At 36.7% G+C, this 18508-nt stretch overlaps 1 long non-coding RNA gene and 1 pseudogene across 1 annotated transcript; one reads left to right on the top strand and one right to left on the bottom strand.

Moving 5' to 3' along the window:
- Positions 1–5036: 5036 nt before the first annotated feature.
- LOC113079262 (uncharacterized) lies at positions 5037–15191 on the bottom strand. Its single transcript, XR_003281676.1, has 3 exons — positions 15047–15191; positions 6439–6478; positions 5037–5889 (listed from the first exon to the last, which is right to left on the bottom strand). It is a non-coding gene; the product is annotated as an uncharacterized LOC113079262 (long non-coding RNA).
- Positions 15192–17515: 2324 nt separating this feature from the next.
- LOC113079263 (synapse differentiation-inducing gene protein 1-like) lies at positions 17516–17958 on the top strand (annotated as a pseudogene).
- The last annotated feature ends 550 nt before the right edge of the window (positions 17959–18508 follow it).

An 18508-nucleotide genomic window follows, 5' to 3' on the forward strand; every position in this document is an offset into this window, starting at 1 on the left:
GGACTTGGTCTTGGATGCCTGAAATAGCTGAACAAAAGCATTGCAAATATGCCGCCAAATTAACTAGCTTGCTTTGAAAGGGACTTTGATGTTAACACAGTCTTGTGAATATAATAATTAATCACATTCATGGATTTGACCCATTCACTTTCACTGTAAGTGCTTAAGTGTACCCTGTTTTTGTTGCTCCTAAAGGAAAATAGGGGCAAGTTGAAATTCAATATGGTTACTAACATTATGCAAGTGCTGTTAATTACGCTTAACTAGTAGTCAACCTGGAACATTCCTTCAAAATTCTGGCAGAACTGTGCGTTTACTTTTGGGAAGACTCACAGTTTGGAGAGCAGGTGTCTGACAAGTACACTTCACCATCATTTCAGATCAGCAAATGTGAAATGACACAAGCTAGGTTGCAAAGAGTCTCAGGGAAAAAGATTACCCAGTCTACCCCCCCTTTTTTCTTTACATTTTTTTTTCTTTTTTTAAGAAACAGAGCTGAGAAAGCTATGCGCAAACATTACTCTTTGACAGCTGTAATGAGCCAACAACCAAACTCATCAATGCTGGATGAATCTATGGGGCAGAAATCTATAACTCCCAGCTACTGCGAGTTATTTGAATCCCAGAGAGAAGAGTGTGTAATATGGAGGAAATGACTATTGATTCGGTTGGGCTAGTGTGCATACCACTCCCTTCTGCAACACACAGTCATATATAGTGATGTTTGAGAAGTATAATAACACGAGACATTGTACCCTTGTGTATTTTCGTCTTCAACACCATAGTGAGACCTCAGCTATTCTATCAATGTCTGGCTCATTAAATTATCCTTGAATCGACTGAAAAACCTACATTATGTGACCCTAAAACTTGGGGGTACCATGACTTGTGATTTAGCAGTCATCCAGAAAGTTAAGTCGACTGCTTCAAATGATATCAAGATTCTCTGAAAACACAGACTCTAAGCTGTTTTGACATATAATGTGTCTCATTACAAGGCACATTGCAAGAGCAACCGTCTGAAGGAAAATAAATATGACATCTTCATCTCTCACATATTTATAAGTACACTAAAAAAAAAATTATATCTTGGAATTACTTAACTTTGTTATGTCAACAGGTTCCACGTAACTGAGTTAGGTTGCATTTAATTAAGTATTTCTATTTCAGTAAATTTAAGTTAATTACATAATGTTAATGCAATGTTGTTTAGTCGAATGAACTTAACATTCTTTATTTTATTTTAATCTATAAAGTTAATTAAGCTAAATTATTCTAAAATTAATATTGTCACCTTCAATAAAAACACTCAAGTTTCATTGAATTTATTATTTAACACAAGTTTCTCCAACAAGAATTTGTACAAATGCTTCACAAGTTTTTCACTTAATACAAGAACAGAAGTAAAAAAAAAAAAAAAAGTATGCTGCCTTCAAAAGGATTTAAAAAATACTTAAATGCAAGTAAAAAATATCAGTCTTCATTTGTAATATGTGCCTCCTTGAAACTGAAAAAATGCATCTCTTATTCAAAGCGAGACGGAATATACGGAATAGGACGGAAAAGGAATATAACGTGCAATACTGAATCATATTTACTGCATATTTTTCAGATACTCGGATGCCTTAAATTATGATCCCAATGTCTTCATAAGGGTCTGTAGCATCAGCCCCTTAATGCACGATTACATGGATTCCAAGGGTGGTGTTGTGCATTGAGGATAGGGCAACTTCATGTTCAACATCCTAAAAATGTCAAGTATAAAAACAAACAATAACTAACAGATCAACAGTGAAAGGAGCAATAGATATAAAAAAACACATTTGTGCATTGTTGCTGATGTAGAACATGCATGCGGCGTGTTATTCTCTTTAATGGAGGCAGAGGGTGACTCAGGGAGAAGAATTGTTAAATAATTGTTTTCTTTGCACAAAAAATTATTTTACAAGGACTATTTTATCGCTATCCTTACTACCTTTCTTGGACTTGAATGTATAATTTGCGTTACTGTCTAGAAAGCTCTCGGAATTAATAAACAATAACTTAATTTGTGTTCTGAAGATGAACTGAAGCTTTTACGGGTTTAGAACAACATGAGGGTCAGTAATTAACTAATTTTTGGGTGAACTATCTCTGATTTAAAATGACGATGAATTTAGAGAACTTACCTGATCCATAACTGACAGGATGTTTGTGATCTTCTGTGACGCTGCTCTTTGCACCAAAGGGATTATTGTAATTCTGCAGATATCTAATAAAATATTAAAAGTACAAATCAGGTTAGCTGCTGAAAATGGATATGCGTGTCTGCGGCCATAGTGTCCATGTACCAACCTGAAGTGTTTTAAAAGCTTTGATCCTGGATGTGTGAGAAGATATGGGACATATTTTCTGTTAGGGAATTTAAATATTATTAAAGTTCAACAAGTATAAAACATTACATAACAGCGAAAACAAAGAATGTAACTAACAAGTATGTGAAAACCAAGAGCACTTTCATGAAAAAAACAAAACAAAAAAACAAACATACAAAACATAAGATCATATGCGATTAACCGTTAATGACAGCCTCAACATATACATAAAAACTAAAATTTCTCACCTGAGTGTCCACATAAAGAAAAGCTTATCGTGCATTCCTCCCACTGTGAAATTGTTCTGTATTGCTTCTAAAAATGGCCGTGATCTAAAAGAGAGCTGAAGCGTGATCATTGAATTTTCTTCCCATCTGCGCATGTGCAGATAATACTCCACCTACTGACCAAAGAGCATTACTGCAGATGTAACAACTGTTTCATTCATTTAACATATTTTGTCCAGCTGATTACTAACAATGTCTATAATGTTTTCAACTATTTGTAAATCATGAGAAAATTTCCATTCTAAACAGTTTTGATTCGTATCTTTACAGAAAACGTATGCTATTATAACGATCAACAAGATTAGTATTATGGGGCATACATGCCAAACGCAGGGCATCGCGTCTCTAGACCCACGCCAAGACGCATGTAATCTACTTGCGCAAATCGTTAAACTCGCGTTAAATCCGTGATTTATCCTTCCGTCTGATTGATGGCCGTCAGCGCTTGGGTAGAAGGCAACAAATCCCATCATTCCACGCTCCTTCTTAGCAACATCAAACCACGCAATTGTTATTGTTTTGATAGTGCGCCCTCTCGTGGCAGGTCCTACAACCTGTACCTTTAAGTAAGCTGTGTAAATTGGAAAAATTACGTTTTCTAATTTTATCAACACAACTTTTTTAATTTTGACACACAAACTTAACTGTATTATTTAATTTAAAGATCGTTATATTCTTTGGACCAACACCAGCTACATTTCATTTTTTTTTGAGTGTATCTTGATATGAATGGACTTGCAAGAATCTTTTTTTTTTTTTTTAAGAACCCCCTAACATTCTGAGATCAAAATAAAAAAAAATAGATTGTCATTCTTATGTCTGCTCAGGTATGATCTAAACAGCTCGCAAGTGTTTGCTGCCTTTGTGTGCGTTTTGATTATATCTTCCGAACTAAAACAAGTCTCCAATAAAATACCAACACAGGAAACAGGAAACCCTGCTCACATAGTGTTGTTAATCACAATAGATGTCATTTTTTTAACATTGTGATATAACCAGTCGAATGGAACTTTATCTCAAAACTAATTTCAAAGTTCAAAGGGTCTTAAAAAACAAGTGCATAATCAAGGAAGCCACTCAAGTGCAACTCAATAACTAGAATGTTTTGACATTTAATTTAACGTTACTCAGGCTGAAATCTTAGTTTTGGCAATGAGATTAATATCTTGCATTGGATAACTTATATAGCCTATAATGTGAAGGTACATGCTAGATGTTATTTGCACTCAGATTAAACACTCAACAAACTGATAACATGACAATGACAAACTATTAGGGGTGTGACGAGATCTTGAGCCACCAGATCTCGTGAGAACAATATAACGATTTCCTTGTGCAGACCTTTCAGATATATCTGCATTACACTAGCCCTTTCACCAATGGTATGTAAATGTAAGGTTTACATCAGGCAAGTGGCCGCATAAGTGGAAAAAATGACGTAGTATTATCCAGTCATAAAAACACAATTCAGAGTTTTACATGGAATGTCACGGAATTTATCCATTTTGAATTAATTAACCAAAAGTAGGCCATTACATTTAAAAGCTGAGATCGTTCGCCAGCTTAAGTGAAAGTTACTGTGCCTAACGTTTTCGACTCGTACAATACATGTCAGATCCTGATTTCACATGTCATGGGTTGTGTGTGAACGCATGCAGATATTCTGGGAAATCACTGACAGTGTGAATGAACCAAAATCTAAAGATTCAGGAACAATTGCAGGGACACATTACCCTTGTTTTATCGGGAATCTCAGTGTGAAAGGGGTTAAAGCGAACATTGCAAATAATTTGTGCTTTATGTCAGACAGTAATAACCCTTTGTCATAAATTAAACTTGGCATCAATTGACTGTCAGGATTTGTCGTGTTCTGTAGAGCTGCATCCAGTGTAGACAGCATCACTGATTATATTGGGTTCTGTTATATTTTGTCCAGTGTCCAGAGTCTTCAGGTGTTTTCGAATTTTCGTTATTGCTTCAATGCAAAGGAAACCAGTACACCCACCACACCGTTATTTGTTGAGAGTTGATGGGGATAGACTGGGGTTAAAATTGGGCCCTGGACAATTCTAGCCTTCCAAAAGAGGATGATATCCGCTTCGTCATGCTTAGAGCTGATCCGTGCTGGTCACTGAGGAAATATATCAACTTCTATTTGAAGCTAAACTATTATCCTACTTATTAGGTCAATTAGGTGTAAAATTCACACACGTTCCAGCATCGACAGAAAACAGAGAATCCACTCGACCGGAAGCAATTGCAACTGGTATATGCATGTATGTTTTAATTGCAATAATAAACCAATAATTCATCATACAAAACACATTGTGGTCTGCAGAAAACATGCATACTTTATCACATCATATATTAATATGAAATTATATGTTGCCTTGAGGTCTTTACTCTTGCATTTAAATAGTTAATGGTTTTCAAAGAGAAGTAAAAACTTGCTGATGAATTAAAAATAAGAAAAAATACTGAGTTTGTCTGGATTTTCTGCGTTCCAACTCAAGATGGAAAGACATTTCTTACTTCGTATTGATAAACTTGATTTGCCAGACAGAAATAAATAAAGCTGAACATGACTGCAGGTCTGAGTAGGTGAAACCCCATGACACCTAGAGTACGTCTAGAGCTGTCAAAGATAAAATATTGATTTGACCTTCATTTGTAATACTGAAATTATCCCCATCCACAATATTTTTTTCATTACATGGCTGACATATTTTTTATTAGTAATCTTGCTGTGATTCTGTGGATTGAGGCTCTGATCATCACAAAACAAAGACCGACGCAGAGATGATAATGGACTTTTCAATATCTTTGTAAAGCTCACTTTTTAAATAGGTTGATAAAACCAAAGAGACATAATTTGTGTTTTGGCTTGATAAAGCTCAGTGGGTGTGAATTGGCATTCAAGTCTAATTCCTTTCATAAGTGCTTAGAGTTAATGCGGCAGTCAAAGCATTAACTTTGAAAGAGACATTTAAAAGACAAATAGTTATAATAAAACACTTTGTTCTACATATTCGCTCTTTGCATTATACACATTTTTGTTCAATCAAAATGTGGACTTTAAGCTCATAGACATGGAAAGCTGGATGATTCATTTCCTTCTTACGTCTTGCTCTGTAACTTGACAAATACAGTGGTCTGCTCATTCATGTTTCTTCTCTTTTACATTTTCCTTGTGCTTTTCTGGATGTTGTCTAGCCAAATATACCTCAGATCCAATTGTTCTCTTGTCACTGTAGACACAGAAGCAATTTAGACATAACTGATAACAATACTCCCTATCAGCAATATGTACTTTGTAATAATCATGTTTCTTTCATTTAAGATCGAGCTTATGAGTTAATAAAAAGCAACAATTTATACAGCATATAATTGTTTTTATCTCATTTCCAGATATGCTCAGGTCTAACTTATTCTGTTTTTAGATTGATATTTTAATTTGTATTTTACAGCAATGGAAATGTCTTAACAAGGTCTTCGTGATAGAAAGATTGTCATTCCTGCAATTGAAAAACTTAATTGCACACTGATTAGCTTTAAAACGACTTTTTTCTTTTCTTTAGAAACTTTCACTTTAATTTGCTATTAGACTGACAGGATAATTAATAAAATACCCTTTTGATTATTAATAAAGAAAAATAATTTTCCTGCACATATTAATAAAAAAGCCTATATTTTTCTTGGTAATTTTCATCAATTTTAATGACAGACATGCCTTGATGTGCCTAGATTATTAAATGGATAGTTCACCCAAAAATGAAATTCTGTTATTAATTACTTACCTTTATGTGCCGTGGTACTCCCATGAACATGCGTCGAAGACTGACATGGAAGAGAAGAAATGTTTGAATTAATTTTTTATTTTTGTTTTCTTTGGACTCAAAAAGTATTTTCGTAGCTTCATAAAATTGAGGTTGACCCGCAGATGTCTGGTGCACTTTGTTAACAATGTCCTTCCTGGGCCTTGAATATGGAGCTCTTAGATTTCATCAAAAATATCTGAATTTGTGCTCCAAAGATGAACAGAGGTCTAATGGGTTTGGAACGCCATGAGGCTGAGTAATTAATGACAGAACTTTCATTTTTGGGTAAACTATGCCTTTAAGTACAATGATTAGGTGGTTTCTGATCAGAACAGGTTCATTAAGTTATGCGTAAAATAGAAATTGCAAAGTCCATCATCATCAAGATTCAAGTCAGGTGATGTGAAATTAAGATATGAAATTAACTGTAGCATAAATGTTGGCCCAGCCAATGCAATGAGGGGTTATTAATATGGCAGATAAGCTTAAAAGCAGACAAAAACATTTATGAAATTTATAAATGTATAGTAGAATGACATAAGCAGATTGCACAACATTTAAGATAAAAACAACTGAGAATTACTAAACACATGAAAGCTACTATAATTAACAGTATATACAGAAATGGGGAACTGCAAAAAGAATAGTTGTTGTGTTATGAATAGCCTGCAGTATGAATGACTCTGTGCCAGTTGGTAGAGCATCATGGCACAAGCAACCAGCACAAAAGAAAAAAAAAGAGTTGGAACTGCTGATGAAGAAAATCTCCCAGCACAAGCTGTCCCTCAAAATATGCTAGGCCTTTAACTTTTATTGCAAAAACAGTATGTACATGTATTTATTTCACTGGAAATAATGAAAGATTATGGTTTAAAAAGCCATTATTTAAGTGCACCTGAGGTCCTTGGACCCTAGTTAAAGGAGCAAGTCTTCAGTGGATGCAAAGGGCTCGTTCCCATGTGTAGGCACTCAAATGCATCCAGCAGAAACTTGCCTTTGAGCCGGCAATGCCCATCACCTCATCCACAGAAAGCAACCTTTCATCTGCCTCACCAACACATCTGTTTTGAAGAAAAATTCTCGCTTTGCCTGAAAGCACCTAGCACTGCGGGATCACCTGTAGGGTGACCCGTGTCAAATTCCACCTCATACCACCTCTTCTGCCGGGAGCCTCTGCTGAGCAGGGGGCAGGGGAAGTGGCAGAGATGCTATGTACATGTATTTTTAGCCATGTCGTAAATATGGATGATTTTAGGGAGCAAATGAGGAACAGGAGTTGGTAATAACACACAGGAATCTGATGTGAACTGTCACATTACTTCACACAGGATCTCTAAGAGGCTTACAGTCTCTTCATTTCACACAAAATCAAAGTAAAATAATTAATTTATTCTGCACATTCTCCCAAGTGCATGTGAATGAAAAGTGAATAATTAAAAAATGTTCATACAAGTAGGATCAGGATCAAAATCTAAACAGCAGTATGAGTACAGACTAGGTTGCGGTTTATCAGAAGGGAAACACATAATTTATGAATTGTCACAGTTTAAAGAGAAATCTCAGATAAAAAAAATAAATAAAACAATAATAATTAATCAAATTATTAGTTTGTTAGTTTTGGGTCTGTAATGGATAGATCACTAGTCTGTTATCATTTATTCACCCTCCTGTTGTTTCAAACTGACTGTATCTTCTGTGGAACAAAGAAAAAAAGATATTTTGAAGAATGTTATAGTTGTTTTTTTCCATACAATGAAAGTCAATTGGGTCCAAAACAGCACGGGACATCTTTGACTTTAACTGTATAGACAACAGACATTTTTCAAAGTCTCTTCTTTTGTGTTTCACAGAATAAAGAAAGTCATGGAACAACATGAGTAAATGATGACAGAAGTTTCATTTATCCCTTCAAACGTGATGAAAACAACTTGCCAAATGGCAAAAGTGCATGTTTTTCTGCACCACAAGTCTACCAGTGGACCAAAACAGTTTGGTCACAGCTGGGAACTGGAGATATGCAGGAAAACACTCTCTGGTGTGACAGCCTCAAACCACTCTCACTTAAACCATGAGGTCTTTTTATCCTTTAGCACATGCATGTGTTTGCCAGCTTCAAATAAGGATTCTGGGATTCAGACCTAAGGTGTTTGTTGACTTTCGGTTCCTTGGTATGTTTCTTTTGATGAAAGTCTTTGTGCATTATCTTTCAAATGTTTCATTCAGGGAATAAAATAGAAAAACCAAAACGTTTGTGGGAATATGAAAGAATGTTGTGAAGTTTCTGAACATATAAACAGGAGCTAAAGTAAATGTATCTACATGGAGATTGTAATGCACAGTTTATTTTTCTGTTTAAAAGACGTTTTCCAATTATAATATCACAGTCTGTTTTCTTTGCATGCCACAGAGATACTGAGCAAACAAAGCAGAATTTATTCCCAGCCAACTATACTGCCCTTCACATATGTTTTTCCATTGTTACTATTGTACTTCTTGTGTTTCATGATGCAATAAATGACTTTCTATTGCCCAAAATTGACACAATGCACAGTACCACATTTTATTTTGTGAGTATGAGGTCACTGCAAACCACTTTCTGCTATTCCCTCTTGAGTTTGTTTCTAAGCCCAAGGCTAACCATTTCATCCTGTCAGAAGGTTATACAATATGAATGTCAACAGCAGTCTTGTTCAGGCCTAAGTTAGACGGGTCTTCAAAAGTTTGTCCATCTGTAATGACCTCTACAATGCTGATTCATTGTGTCGTCTTCTAAAGTTTCCACAATAGTGTTTGCTGAGACACAACTGACCATAGCTGCACATTTTTCTTAAAGAATCTCTCTGTCTGATAGCCGTTTGCAGATGGACCCCATAGAATGTACCCCAAGGATATTCATTTGCAGCTCTAATGTTCTGTGGCAAAAAGACTGAAGTAATTTTAGCTGAAATAAATTGAATCTCAAGCTCATCGGGAGCTTAAGTTAAGCCCGCAGGTACAACTGCCTTCCTCTTTCCAAGCAAAATGGACGCCAGGAGAAGGTCTGAAATCTCAAAGAAATGATAACGTGAACAGTGCAGAAGGGAAAAGTGAAATGAGGCGCTGCCTCGCTCAGTGAAAGTCAAATGTGCTGTGGGAGACGTTGTGATTGATTTCAGTTTAAAGCATGTAGAGCAGCTGTTTGCTCTGAGCTTGTTTGTGAAGAGAAAAGCAAAGCATGGACACATGCCACCACAAAAGGCAGCGGTCTATTAAATGCCATGCTTTTAACCCAGGGCTTACTGGCTTCTAACCACTGAATCAGAACAGTCAGGTTTCATAACACACTGTGCCACAGACACATCCTCCTTTGCACTTTTAATTACAATTCCTCTGTGATCTATTTTGACCATGTTCTTATTCTCCGCAGAAATGATTTACTGAGCTGACATCAACTAGCCGTTCAGTCGGGTATCTTCATGTCACTCCTTTTTTCGTCCTCCCCCCTTTTACAGGAATTTAAATTGTGATCCGACAGAGCACATGAAAGAGGATTTTGAGGCACATCATTTCTGCACTCAGACACAGATACACCGGAGCATTTCCCTCCTGCTGTATCCCCATCTGACTCATACTTTTTATAGAAATACAGCCTCTTCTATTTTTCTATTACTTTACGAACATTATATAGATGGCTGAAACAGCCACAGAAAAATAGCCAATGTTTCAAAATCTCTTTGAATCTATCGTTTCAAGTTAGATTACCTTTCAAAAGCAATGATCTTTATGTCTTCAGTCTTATCTTACACATAATTGGGGTTGTTCCAAGAAATGGGCGCCTTATCTGTTTTGAAAAGCTGATTTTAAAGGAAATTTCATTATACGGATTAACACAGCATCAGATAAAGAATGTTAATAAATAGCATTGTGCAATCTCAAGCCATATTAAAATCGTTACTGTTGGTATGTATGGTAGATATGCCTTTAATATGGTTAACTGCTGTACTATTTATTTAGTCATATATTCTTGTGCTAATGAAACAAAGATGTATTTATTTAATATATATATATATATATATATATATATATATATATATATATATATATATATATATATATATATATATATATATATATATATAGCTAATATATGTCATCATCAATAAAATGTCATCTTATCCAAAATGTTAATCTACATATCTAATCTATGTATAAAAATTATTCTCTATTAAAAAATACTTTACACACTATGTTCACGAGTGACAAGGCTCCCTTTTCATAGAATGACTCAATCATGTCCCTTCCTCCTAAAGGGTTACAGTATGTCCATCTACACGCCTTTTCCATGGACATCTAACTCCTGAAAAAAAATTGCTCTAATATTTATCGTCAACATTCCCAGCGGAGCTTCCCTCACAAGATGTGAAATCAATACGCTTTATAACCCCAAGATCTTCGACCCACGCAAACCTGCAGTATTGTGTTTTATATCGGCTAAAGGAGAGTCAACGGAAACCCACCGACGCGCGCAGGACACACGGTACATATTTCGCGTCTTGTTTGGAGGGACGCACAACGGAAAGTCCGTTCACCCCGTCACTGACAGCATTTCCACCTTGTTCTCTCAGAACGAAACATAGCCTCCTGAAATTTATGGAACGGGAATTTACAGCTTTGCGCAGCAATACCCTGACTAATGTGACTTGATGAATTCCTACAGTAAAATAGAGGAGCAAGAGAGAGATTTTTTGTGGTTTTAAATCTTCTGACAAGAAAGTTCGCGCGGTCCTGAACAGCTCAACTGAAAGATGCGCGCGGACTCGTACTACTATGAGGTTTGGTGTACAGTACGACTCTTTTAAAGCTTTACCGTGTTACTGTCAGTGATTTCACTTTTCGCTTTTCAGACTATTGCCTCTATTTAGTAAAGGCGGATATCTGTTGCTCGAGAACTGCTACAAGCATTAACGTTTAGCAGGTTGCTCATTGTTTCGGCGCTCGTGTTCATCTTTAGAAATCAGAGGTAGCTGTTGTTGTTTACCGAGTTTACCGGCGCCTCACGGGCTTCTGCAATGCGAGGCTCGGATTCAAACCGTTTGACATCTCTTTGGAAAGCCAGTCGACTGTCAAATTGTAACTGAATCAAATCGAATGAGCCGGACAACTGGATTGCTGAGTCGCGAGGTAAGACATGGACATTTCCAAATATAAGGCTGAAAAAAAGTGTCATAAATATGGGCGCTTATATTAAAACTGTCTCCTGGAATTAACAGATATTCTCAGTATATCGTAAATACCCATATGAATTAGGCTACTGCTATGAGGAGATATAGCCTACTGTAGCCTACAAATGTCTAAATTAGAAGCAAACCTAGGCGAGAGTGTTGCCTATTACAGCTTGAATACTTATAAAGTAGATTTTGATGCTTTTTTATGCACTCTTGAATTAAAAGTTGTACACTTTACATTTGTTTACAGATACATCATGTGCTTCTACTTATTTTATGTTGGCTAATTATCGTTATTGTAAGCATTATTGATATGACTAAATCGATTTATCGTTTTATGCACAATATTTCTGTCACAATATTTCTGCCAGTTCAAAAGTACTGTTACCTACTCTGTGTAGTACAATACATTGTCCAGTACAGTTCACAAGGAACATCCAGATTTATTATGCAAACACACACACACACACATTTGTTTTTGTGAAAAGTGGGGACATCCCATTGGCGTAATGGTTTTATACTGTACAAACTGTATATTCTATGTTCCTACACCTAACCCTAACCCTTACAGGAAACTTTGTGCATTTTTACTTTCTCAAAAAAAGAAAAAAAAAGAAAAATTCATTCTGTATGGTTTATAAGTGTTTTGAAAAATGGGGACAGGGGTTATGTCCTCATAAGTCACCCTCTCCTTGTAATGTGTCATACCCATACCCAGAGTTGTGTCCTGATATGTCACAAAAACACGCCCGCCCACACACACACACACATTCATATATGCATGCTTTGCTAGATGATTTTGAGTATGTGTGTAGTTAGATAGATTCATGTTTGTGTATTACTCATTATAGTTATTTTTTTTTTTTTATCATGGATCATTCAGTTCTCATTCTCTGCTAGTTAAAGGGTAATGGTGTATAAGGTACTGCTAAAGATGTTCTGTAATTATTCACTTTCGTCAGTAGGATAGGCAATTGAAAAAGCAATTGTTCTCTCATCTTCCTGCTCTGATTTTCCCTTCATCCACTAGGTGCATGAGTCATGAGCCAGGTTGTATGGCTATGAGTGAAACAACATCAACAGATAATTACAAATATGCAAATTAAATTAACACTAGAGTACAAATAGCCTCTTAGTATTACAAGTCCACGTTGCTTCATTCTTCCGCCCCTCTCTTGTACCAGCTTTTTGCAGGGGGAGATTAAAGTGCATACATGAGTAGCAAAAGTGTCCATTATCCATTTTACCCGACACATTAACACTGCTAAAGTGTTTTCAGCCTCTATCCTATTAGAATTCAGAAGGGCCGAGACTCATAAGGCTTAATTGACTAAGACACTGTCAAGGGATTTGATTGCACCTCAGCACAAGGAGGAAGGTGCTATAATCAATGAAGAATGAAAGCATGTTGCACCTTTCTTGGTTTAGGATGCCTAATCATAAATCACAAATTGAAGTTGCTTTGAAACTATTTCTCTGCAATGGACAGATTAAGAGTCACTGCACCCATATGTATTAGTCTTACTTGTATGAAAATGAAAATATTTGCACATCCATACAAATTACTGAGAAAACCTCCTGTGTTGTGACCCTTTTCATTAGTGACTTTTATAATCCAGTTTAACCCTATTCAAGATAAAAATAGAAGAGCTGAGAAATCTGTGCATGGTCTTTTTTTAACTAATTATTTGCTGGTTTTAATAGATAAAAGGTCTGTTTCTTTATATTGGTCTGTCACATTTTGACAGTGAAACTGTGTGGGCTGACTGGATTCTAATAGGGTTATTTAACAATGGTCATTTCAGTTTTACTTTTTGTTGGATAAACAGCCCTTTTTTTCTATCAAACTGTTTATTTCTTCCTGTACGGATGCTGTTCAGACTCTCATTCTCACCTGACCTTCACAAAGGATATTTTCACACTTAACAGGTGTTTCTAGAGATGCAAATCTATAGCTGCACACACACACACACACACACACACACACACACACACACACACACACACACACACACACACACACACACCACAGTCATAATGAATAGCTAAATAGTGGTTGCCATGATCACCATTTTAAAATGATGTTTTCAGTTTGAATGTTTCCGGGAAGGACTTTAATATTTAATCTTTACAAATTCTTAATAAGATTCCATACAAAACACATTCATGAAGCTAAAAAAGAAATTAGAAATGAAATGCACAGGTTTATTGTGAATCTTACCGGGTCTTTAAAATGATTTGAAGGACTCTCTGACTCAATTCAGTACAAGACACTTATTATTTATCATTTAAAAGACACTTATTTATCATTCGAAAGACACTTTTTTTTATCTTAAGCTGAATTGCTTCAGTCTAAATGATAAAATGAATCATAGGCAATTCTATTTTTCAAAAGTTTCAACAGAGCAATTCTGACAGATTATAGCTGCCTACATACTTTTGCTTGTTCAACTGAAACTAGAAATAACTACAACATCAACTACAATAATATTGTCATGTAAAATTATGTAAAGATGCACAAATTTAAATGCTAGCTGTATTCAATAATACCATAAAATAAAACGCAGAATTCTGGTTCTCTGCAAAGTGTATTACATTTAATTTAGTGTTAAATTCAATTAAAACAAATGGACATTCATTACCAGTTGCTTTCAACTGAAGGAAATATGTTGTTTCACATTCACAAGAGAGTGTGGAAGTGTATTGCGTAGTAATGAAAAAAAAAAATGTTGAAATTAAAATTCCACAATGATTTTTCCACCAATGAACGCATCCTGTACAACCAATTCTAAAACTATAGCTGTAAACACCAGCCTCTCATCTACAAACAACAGCTTATGCTAGCATGTTTCATAGGTTAAGGCCTGTCTCCCTTTGAAAAGAAATGCTTTAAGGCCATGTGAAATTTCACATTTCCTAGATCCCAATGGCAGTTAGAACCTAGGGGATTTTTTTTCTGTTTCAGTTGCCAGGGCGGTGCAGACTACAAACATAGAGTAGCAGAAATGGAAATTAGGTCTGCTGTGACATGCTAATGCAGCTCCTACTGGCATACATGCAGAGTTCGGGCAAATTTAGCATGGCCTGATTTTAATAACGAAAAACAACACTAAATAATGCCATCAAATGATTAATGGCAAAAAGTAAAATAATTAATTGCATTTGAATTTAGTAAGCAAAGACACCATACATTATAAAAACATAATTTAAACTAATTTAAATGATTTTAGATTATTAGAATATGTAAAAGCTGTGGCTGTCGTTTTTAACCATCTCATTTCTTTTTGACATTATACAACGCAATTGCTTCAGTCTTGCATAACAAGACAGCCCATGCACACACTATTCATTCTATACTAGTAGTGTCTTTTACCAGAACAGACCTTGCTTTATTAAGGCAGGATGAGAAATGATGACTAGAATGGGAGAGGAAGCCAATGGATGTGAGGAATGGATCTGCAGCAGCCACTTTGTTGAAGATGCAGGTCGAAGCGGTCCAGGAATCAATGCAGCGAGAGAAAGAGAGAAAGAGAGAGCGTTAGAGAGAGACTGACATTCAAACTGGGAAGGCTCCTAGAATAATTAATCATCAATCTATTCCCTAATTCATAATTTGATCTCTAGAGACTAGAGACTCTTTCATTAGTTAGCCTCTGATGGTGTAGTATTATTGCACTGGGAGACTGTGCTCAGTAGATGCTGACTGTGTTGAAATGTGTATTGAGAATTGGGGGAGCTCAAACAATCCGTGAAGCATGAAGTCAGCATTCCTTGATACACGATCCAACATTTGACAATCCACAGAGGCATTGGCACAATCAAATCAAAAGCTCTGAAATAATCAGCTTTCTATCTGATTGTGTTGCTATTTTAAATCACAGATTAATGAGGAGAAGGTATGAGAGGGCACACCAACCACTGCATCCACATGCTTTTTCCTCCAATCACAAGAGAGTTTTGAAAGGATTTAGATCTCAGTACAATTGATGTGCTTAGTTAAAGAGCATCATAAACCTGCAACACTATTTAACTTTACATCAGTCACATATTAAAGATACTGATACATATTAGTCTGAGGCTCAGACGGCACAACTACAGCCCACCCAGACTTCGAACGTACACTGCACACAAAACTGGAGAGCAGGTTTTTAATCTGGAAAGAGCTAATCTGATTGGCTGATTTTAAACCACTTGCCAGGGTAAGGGCTCACTTTTTTTAAATCAGTCCATCTAGAAATCAAGCCTGTTTACTGTTTATTAGTGACATAAAATCTATTGAAATATAAAGAGTTTAGACAGTTAGTAGATTTCTGCGAGCAAAAAGTTTTCTATAAAATTGGATGATTCATTATTTGTTATTGCTGATAATGTGTTGATTCATTCAATCCATTTCAGCTCAAATGTGTTTCATAATCATGAGCAGATGGTGGAAACACTGCCTCATCTTGAATATAGTCACAGGAAGCTAGAATGCACCACAGCTCACACGCTGCATGTCATGACACAAACATGCACTAAAATATGACAAAAAAAGAAAACATAGTTTGTGCATTGCTGTAGCTCAGACAGTATGGTACTATGGATTTGATTCCTGGGGAATGCATGGTAAATTGTACATATTCAATGCATCGTAAGTTGTTTTAGGTAAAAGCATCTGGCATATGCTTAAATGTAAATGATTGATAATGGACTCAATGCACAACAACTGCCTTCATATTTCTGCTAAAATCTCAGTGCTACATAAGTTTAGAATTCTTTCATAGCAAACTGTGGTAGCATACTGGTGGATTTTATCATATTTCTAATAACTAATTACATTACATATATTATTATTAATTATAACATTTTATTGACAGTCAAATAAAAGCATAATGGATTTTTTTCTGAGATGTCTGAAATAATTTAGTACTTTCAATAAGAGTGAAATCTACTCAAATTGTGTACTATTGCCTCTGTGTTTTCTGTACAGTCATTCACGAGATTGATGTCCTATTATTACTTTTTTCATACCAGTCTATTATTGCAAAATAAATAATGTCAGACACAAAAGACCATCATATGAAATCGACATAAAAAGCGAAAAGAGATCATAAAATGACAAATAAAATCTACACTGTGTACCAGACATTCCATTAAGACAAAGAACTGCATGTCCAGGACTAACTACATATTTCCCCTTCAATTCAATTCTGGATTTCCAGTTAGGTATTTAAGATGGGTCATTGTGCATGATGGGGTTTGCCTTTGTAACAAAGTTGTCTACTTTACCTTCATGGTATATGAACTCTCAGGAATGCCATTCAGCGAATTATCAGTGAGTGTCATGGGGCAGCAGAATTAAGTTAATTGATATCTGACTGGTCTGATAACTATATTTTTTTAGCTGAGCAGAGAGCAATGGGACATGATGGTTTTTTGAATGCGAATGAAACAGCGGGAAACCAGAAAGAAAAGCACTCTCTCCCCAGACTGACATGTACTCAACTACTCTTTTGCAAAGCCCCTCAATCTGCATTATTTATGTCACAGTCCCTAATAAGAGTCTTTGCAGATCAACTGTAGCCTAAGCCATTCTTTGGCCACAGACATCGAATGTGTTTAACTGCATGGCTGCCTTCCCATTGCCCAGCACCTGTCTATCCTGGCAGTTTGGTCTTATTAAACTTTCCTCTGCATGTGCTCAATAGTCCATGTCTTTCCCTCACTTCTCTCTCCTCTTACTCCTCCTACAGCTCACGGCCTATTGAACACATTAGCACCTGTCACATCAGTCCAGCCAAGGTCATCGCTCCTTCTCTTCATTCTCCATCCGACTGGTTAAACACTAAGTCCCGGCACTCTGCTCTTTTACAATGGAGAGCCTAAGTGAGCTTCAGAACCCTCTTTTGGATAAGAACAGCAAAACACATGGTGATGGCCGATTATGGCTATGGAGGCGATTTCCACAGCAACCAGTATCAGGAGAAACATTATAAACTACTTTGTGACTGGTGGAGAGGTGGGCGGCGGAGGCGGGGTTGCAGTCACAGGAGGAAATGGCAAGGCTAAAGCCCAGCTACTGGATGCCACCTCGCTTTCACTTGGCGGTGGAGGCCTTTTACAAGCCTAACTTCATCCTTTACAAGGACGACGTGAGCGGCAAGGGCAAGGATTGCAAAAAACGAGTGCTGCGAGACCACCTTCATGGAGAAAGAAAGACAAGGACGTAGTGGTGGAGACCCCCAGTACGGAGGACCCACAGGCGAAACTGCTGGACGAAAATGAGGTGAAAATCCAGAGCGTCGGTGTCTTATGAAGTGGAGGAAGAGAATACGTGGAGTACGAGGGTAAGCGTTCTTTGAAGGCCGAACTTGTGTTGTTTTAGTACGGCTGGATTAATTCATCAGGTCCTTGACAGGTGGCCTTAAAGCATCGCAGCTCAATCTCCCGGGGAACACACAGCTTCTAGTTATAGCCTGTGCTCTACATATATAAGACCATATTTGGAAAGGCTTCAAATTTCAAAAGCCTGACCTCCAAAGGTTTAATTTTCTAGTTGGGGTTTGAAACTCTGTCTTAGAGCATCACTTTATGCTCTAGCTACATCCGCTGGCTCTATTGTGGATCATGTGTGACAACTATCCCTTCAATTTCTCGGCAGATAGGCAAGAGCTAATAAGAGGGGTTGGGCAATGTTCGTGCAGTGCTGCTGATGGGATGTAATGGTGCTAGATGGGGGTCCGTCACCCTTGAAGCTCAGTGAGAGGAATATGTATTCAGGTCATGTCCAGGATTCAGAGCCTTTCGGAGTCTCACAATGGATGTAGTTCCATGCTGAGCAGCTCCGGCGCTCACTGGGGTGGTCT

Source organism: Carassius auratus, unplaced genomic scaffold, assembly GCF_003368295.1.
Source record: "Carassius auratus strain Wakin unplaced genomic scaffold, ASM336829v1 scaf_tig00027549, whole genome shotgun sequence".
In the NCBI taxonomy this organism is placed as follows: Eukaryota; Metazoa; Chordata; class Actinopteri; order Cypriniformes; family Cyprinidae; genus Carassius; species Carassius auratus.